Source organism: Nicotiana attenuata, chromosome 7, assembly GCF_001879085.1.
Source record: "Nicotiana attenuata strain UT chromosome 7, NIATTr2, whole genome shotgun sequence".
Taxonomy (NCBI): Eukaryota; Viridiplantae; Streptophyta; class Magnoliopsida; order Solanales; family Solanaceae; genus Nicotiana; species Nicotiana attenuata.
This window is the reverse complement of record NC_031995.1, coordinates 638,136-645,549: the sequence shown is the minus strand read 5'-3', so window position 1 is coordinate 645,549 and position 7,414 is coordinate 638,136.

Below are 7,414 nucleotides of genomic sequence, written 5' to 3'. Positions count from 1 at the left end.
GCATCCCTTTTTTTCTCAATCGCGTAGTGTACTCTTGGCAGCTAATGAATTTCTTCTTTGTGATCGCATATGAATTTCTGCAATCGCGATGCATGTTACTTGGGCAACAGATATTACTTCCCAAATCGGGGGTTTTGTCCCATTTATCATCTTTTGAGCTAGAGACCTTGGATTTGAGCGATTTTGAGGGATTCTTCGCATGTTGGTTGGGTAAGTGTTCTCTACCCGGTTTTGATTTGATTTTATGATTCCATCTATATTTTTATTATTAAATTAGTGGTTTGAGTTGGGGAAAAATGGTAATTGTGAGAAAAACTTTCAAAAAGATAAAATGATGATTTGAAGGACGATTTGATATCGGAATTTGGTAATTCTTGTATGGTTGGACTCGTTATCGAATGTGTGTACGGATTTTGTGAATTTTATTGGGTTTCGAGGTGCGGGTACGAGGTTGACTTATGGGCTGACTTTTTTAGTTTTTATTAAAGATTGAGGCTTTATTATCCGGATTTGTCTCCTATGGGTTTTATTCATGTTATGAAGTTATTTTGGCTAGATTTGAGCCGTCCGGAGGTTATTTCACACGAGAGGGTCATTTTGGAGTATCGGTCTAGCTTCTTTGAGGTAAATATCTTGCCTAACCTTGTGTGTGGGTACTACGCCTTAGGATTTGAGTCATTTGTGCTAATTGTGTCATGTGAAGTCCGTGTACGCGAGGTGACGAGTAAGTACTCGAGCTTATTTGTGGGAATTTGACTGTTGTAGGCTCTTAGGTTATTATGCTCATCAAAAGATGAAGTTGCCTTATCATATTAAATACTCCATTTACTAAATTCACCCTTACGTGTCTTATTGGAATTAATTGATTCATTTTCTACCCTTGTTTTCAATTAAACTCTTATGTGTCTTAATTGAAGCTGTTTCCTCTTTTATTGACATCTTGTCTTTTTTCGTAATTGTTTTGTCATTTTTTTTCCTTCTTCTCTATGATCCCAAAACTTCACATAATACGTATCATTGGTACTGGTGGTATTGGACAAGCTCTAAGGGAATAATCTCTTTCTTATTTATGTATTTCGTTAACCTTAATTGAAGTTATGTTGTCTCTTCGGTAACTGCTTAACCTTAATTGAAATGATGTTCTTTCCGTAAATTGCTTATCCTTAATTGAAGTTATTGATGCCTTTTCTTTAAATGCTTAACCTTAATTGAAGTTATTGTTGTCTTTTCCGTAATTGCTTAACCTTAACAGAAGTTTTGTTATCCCTTTCATTGTCGACTTATCCTTATTTGGGGTTATTGATTCATGCAATCTCTCTTATCGTCGAGTTGTACTTATGTGGAATCATTGTTGCACATTATCTCTCCCCCTTTTTGAGCTATTCTTGTTGAAACCATTATTCTCTGTTGTGTCTTTCATGGTGAGCTTGTTCTTCCGTTTCTTTGTGTTCTAAAGTTCTTGTACTGATTTACTTGCCGTATTCTCGTGTTATTGTTGTTGTTGCTGCTGTACTCAGTGTTATTGAGCAGAGGGCTATGCGTGGTGGTGGTATTGAAACTGTTTTGAGGAAATGTTGTGGCTTATGGATACATGTTGTGAAAGTCATTTTATTATATTGTTATGTTTTGGCACACGTGGTATTGTTGAGAGGACTGTCGGGGTGTTCGCACATGAGTTTTTCGCGCTGTTGTTATTATTGATATTTGCACATGCGGCGTGATAAGAAGGGCTATATATGTGTGTTTGCGCATGTGGCAAGACAAGGAGGAAATATTATTATGCGCGTGCTGCGAGACAAGACGGGCATTTACTTTATTATTGCACACGTGGCGAGACAAGGTAGGCTATGTCAGAGAATGATTTGTGATGGCCTGGGGGCATTGTTATTGTTGATATTTGTGCAGTGGTGTGCCTACCTTGTGTGAGTTTTACCTTGTACATTTTGTGGTGATCATTTCTTATGTGCCATTCATTGTCTCTACTCTTGCTTGTTGACTTCTATCGTGATAGAATACTTGCACAAGCATACACATAACTAATCACCCATATCGATTTAAGAAGATGAATCCTGATGTTATTAACCACTTACACGTACTCTCATCTACTTTCCTTCTGTGTGAGAGTTGTTCTATTGGCACGTGAGTTGTCCGTGCGGTCATGAGTCATTATTATTATTGGCACGTGAGTGGTCCGTGCGGATATTAGATATTGTCACTCTCTCGGCACGTGAGTCGTCCGTGCAGTTATGAATTGTAATGTGGGCATAAGATGCCAAGTGATTAGGGTTCATGAATTGGGACCCGAGATTCGCGATTATGAGGTTTAGTACCTCATAGAAATTCTTGAATAAATCTGGTGTGAAAGCGGTTGTTCTTATTGAGTTGTTACTTGTTTTTCCTTTATTTGGTTTCACCGGACTTAGACTGTGTTCAGCTTACTCTACAACATTATTATCTGTTTGTTCCCTATTGCTAATTATTGTTTCTAGTGTTTCATTATGAGTGTTGATTTGTTATCCTTACCATGCTTAGCTTTATATTAACATTGTTTCCCTGTTAGTTCACCTTCATACTTGTTCAGGTTGTTTAGTCCAGTAGGTGTCTTAATTGTTCCTCATCGGTACTCCACCGAGGTTAGTCTTGATACTTACTGGGTACCGCTGTGGTGTACCCATGCTATGCTTTCTGTACATTTTTGTGCAGATCCAGGTACTTCGGAGTTGATTGATCACTAGCTAGCGGTTCGGGTCTTGCCGTGGAGACTCAAGGTAAACATGTCGTCGCATTCGCAGGCCTCGGAGTCACCTTCTGATATTGAACTTGTACAGTCTATTTCTTTTCCGGAAAAACTGTACTTTGAAGATTATTCTAGTCAACTCAGTAGAGCGTATGACTTGTACTGCCAATTTTGGGATTGTTGGCTTTGTAAAGAAAATTTCTATTTCATATTCATTAGTTGTTAGTTGAATTTGCCATTAATTCAGTAAGTGTAAGGCTTACCTAGTCCCTAACAACTTGTTTGGATGGTTGTTCCTCATTGTACTATATTGTATTGTTATCCCAAAATAATATTTGTTTTGATTGTTTCATTAAAATTGGTTGTATTGTATTGTTAAATCCATTATTCCGGAACAATGAAAAGTCCCCTTTTTGAAACAACCGATTTGGTGTGGTGGGATTGTTTCCTATTTTTTTTTCTTCCAATTATGCCCTAACTTATTACCCCGCAAATCTATTTTACCCATTATCTTTTCTATTTTAACTCAAAATCTCCAACCTATAACCTACTTTATTTTTTTCCAGACCAATGTTAAAGGTGTTTTGCCGCCTTCTGTTTTATTTTTCCTCCTAATTTGCTTTTAACTCAATTCTAATTAGCTGTGCTCCTTTTGTTTTGCCTTCTTCTGTCTCGCTCCTTTGTTCTGCTTTCTTAAGGTGTTTTGCCTTCTTTTGTTTTGTTTTTTTAAATTATTTTTATACATTATTTTTGATAAATTTAATATTTTAATAATTGGGGGTGTTTTAGTAAACTTATCAGTTACAGTACAGTACGATACAACCAAACCAAACAACAAAATATTATTTAACAATAACAAACAATACAATCTATCCAAACATTGTATTCATAAAATGATACGGTACAATACAATACAATACATTATAAAACGATGGGGAACAATGATCCAAACAGAGTGTAAGACTAGGTGCCATCACGACATCCTACGGAGAGAAATTGGGGTCGTGAAAATTTGCTTAAACTTAAGAGTGATGTGATTGTTATACTCATAAAGAATTTCACACTAGTGTAAACACACTTTGGGAAAACAATCAGGATGATAAGGTCAGATAATGATGGAGAATTCATCAATGAAAGTTGTTCTCAGTGTTTTCAATCACTGGGTGTGATTCCCCAAAGGACATGTGTGTACACTTGGCCCTCAGCAGAGTGGGGTTGCTGAGAGGAAACAGACACACATCTTGGAAATTGCAAGAGTAGTGAGGTTTCAAGGTGGCATTCCTCTAAAATTTTGGGGTCATTGTGTTATGGCTGCAGTTTATTTGATAAATAGAATGTCATCTATGGTTCTTAAAGTAAAGTCCCCCATGAGGTTTACCATAAAAATGGCCAAGTCTGGATCATTTGAAAGTCATGAGATGTCTATGCTTTGCAAAAAGAGTATATAATCATAACAAGTTTTCTGCTAGAGCAATTGCAGCAACTATGATGGGATACTCAGAAGTTAGCAAAGGATACATTCTATATAATTACACTAACCAAACCTTCTTTGTAAACAAAGATGTGATCTTTAAGGAGAATGTTTTCCCTTTCAAACACAAGAGATCTCCACAGCCTTCTTTATTCTCTAACACTGAACCATGTCTCAATTACCAACAGCAAGATGTAGGGACTTTGGAGGTTGATCCTCTTCCTTCCTATAGGCAGCCATCCATAAGAGAGCCTTGACAACCTTGATTAAGATGCTTTGGATTCAAATGAGGAGTCTCATATGGACATTCAAGATGCTTTTGATGATGATTATGCAGAATCTATTATTGATGCATTTTCAACACCAGCGGGTTATGCTCCAGACCTTGAACCTGCAACACCTATCTCATTTGAAGCATTGGCTCTTGATACCTCTACTAGCCCCAGACAATCAGTTAGAACATAGAAGCCTCCAGGGTGCTTATCTGATTATATTACTACACCTGTTAATTCCGGTACTCCTTATTCTATACACCACTCATTTGCATACTCCAGTCTAAGTTCCTCCTATAAGTCTTTTATAGCTGCTTTCTCTATGATTGTGGACCCAAAGAATTTTCATGAGGCCTCAAAGGACGCTAGATGGACGGAGGCAATAAAAGCTAAAATTCAAGCCCTTGAGGATAATCACACTTGGGAATTGGTCTCCTTTCCTAAGGGTAAAGTTCCAATAGGTTACATGTGGGTGTTCAAGGTGAAATACAAGTCTAATGGTAACATTGAGAGATTCAAGGCTAGATTGGTGGCCAAAGGCTACAACCAACAAGAAGGCCTGGAATTACAATGAAACATTCTAACTAGTAATGAAGATTGTTACTGTTAGATCTGTGATTTCAATAGCTGCAACTAAGTGCTGGCACTTCTATCAGATGGATGTGTATAATGCCTTTCTACAGGGTGATCTGCTAGATGAGGTTTACATGCAGCTTCCTAAGGGTTTCACAAGTCAGGGGAGAATCTTTTAGTTTGTAGTCTTGTTAAATCCTTCTATGGGTTGAAGCAAGTCAGTAGACAGTGGAATATGAAGCTCACAGAAGCACTGGTAGCCCAAGGTTTCACACAAAGCAGGCTGGATCACTCTCTATTCACATTGAAGCAAGATGCCAACATAGTTATCATTCCGATTTTATATTGATGATATGTTACTCACCGGAAACAATCTCAAGTTATTGAAGATATAAAACAGAAGTTGCACTAAGCCTTTAAGATGAAAGACCTTGGAGAACTGAAATACTTTTTGGGGATAGAATTTAGTAGGCCGGCTAAGGAAATTCTGATGAATCAAAGAAAGTACTCCCTAGAACTCAATGGAGAATTGGGACTAGGTGCATTAAAACCAGTGTGCACCCCACTAAAATACAATCAAAAGTTCACAGTAAAGGAGCTAGATGATATCACTAATGTGGAAAATGATGAACTGTTAGAAGACAAGGGGAAGTATCAAAGACTCATTGGGAATCTCTTGTATCTCATATTAACAAGGCCAGACATAGCCATTGGTGTGCAGACATTAAATCAATTTATGCAGTAGCCTAAGAGTAGTCTCTGAGAGGCATCCTTAAGAATTGTGAGATATGTCAAAGGGAACCAGGAATGGGTGTCTTCATGAGTAGTGAGAAGAGCAACACACTGAGTGCATACTGTGATGCTGATTGGGCATCGTGTCCTAATTCTAGAAAGTCAGTCACATGTTTCCTTGTCAAGCATGAGAACTCACCTATCTCTTGGAAGTCCAAGAAACTAAATACAATTTCAAAAAGTTCAGCAGAAGCTGAGTCTAAAAGCATGGCTTGGACAATTACAGAATTGGTATGGTTGATAGGATTGTTTAAAGAGCATGGGGCAGAGGTAGAAATGCCAGTCAAGTTGGTCTGTGACAATAAGGAAGCTCCTCAAATTGTTGTGAATCCAATATACCCCAAGAGAACAAAGCATATAGAAATAAACAGCCTGATGAACATAAAGGGCTGGTGAAGACAGTGCATGTGGGCTCCAAATATCAACAAGCAGATATCCTTACCAAGGGATTGTTGAGATCACATCATTAGTACTTACTACCCAAGCTAGGAGTGGTGAATATAATTGCACCTACCAGCTTGAGGGGGAGTGTTGAAATAGGAGTAACTTGAGGTAGAGTAAGTAGGGTCAAGTAGTGACAGTTAGTAGTTGACTAGAGTTAGTTAAATAACTAATTATTGGAAAGTTAGTTGAGATACTGTAGTCAGGTCTTTTCAGCTGTCGATTAGCTGTTAGTTAGTTATAGGTGAGTGAAATTGTATAAGTATGATTGCTTGATTAATCAGAAGTGTGCTCTTTCACTTTTCTCAATTTGTTTCAGCTTGCTTTACACGTTGATCTCTCTCTCTGATCTTCCTCACTCAGTCTCCATTAAAGCAGAGCTCAAGCTCTGTGGAGAATGCATAAATTCACAAATAGCTTGAACTTTATAACTGTTAAAGATATAAAATTTTAAGAAAATATTAATTGTGACCGAAAGATCAACTACTTTTGGGCTAATATGGGAGACAATTTGCACTATATTTCTCAACACTATTTCTTTTCAATCAGTAATAATACTATTACGTTGAAAAAAAAAAGTAAATGATACAAGTACGGAAAGATCACCACCATTATGAAAAGGTAAAGAATTATTGTTGAATTACTAGTTTTAAAAATTTCATCAGCTACTTATCACCAATTAAGATCAAATCACTATGTGAAAATTTGCTAACTACAACACCAACAAGGTGTGCGTCCATATATGTGAACTCCTCAAAGAATGAGTAGTGAATGGTGGTTGTACAATATATGAATATAATGTAAGAGATCTAACCTTCTTACTATTATTTCTATAGCAGTAATTTAATTTGGTGGTGAGAGAAAAGGGAATAGCGTGTGGACCCTCATGAAGTATACAATTCTGAGATGATCCATCTATGCATCCAAGTTTGGAAAGAAATTTTTATAGCATAACACCCAAACAAAGGGCTTTAATATGGTAAGTAAAATTAAAGGGGAGTAATGAAGAGTAGCATTGTCATTAAACAAAGCCAGATAGAAGATGATGAAAAAAAAGGAGACCACGTTGATGGCCTCAACCCCTCGTCCAACTGTCTGCTCTTCTGTCTTCCTGCTTTTCTCCATTTT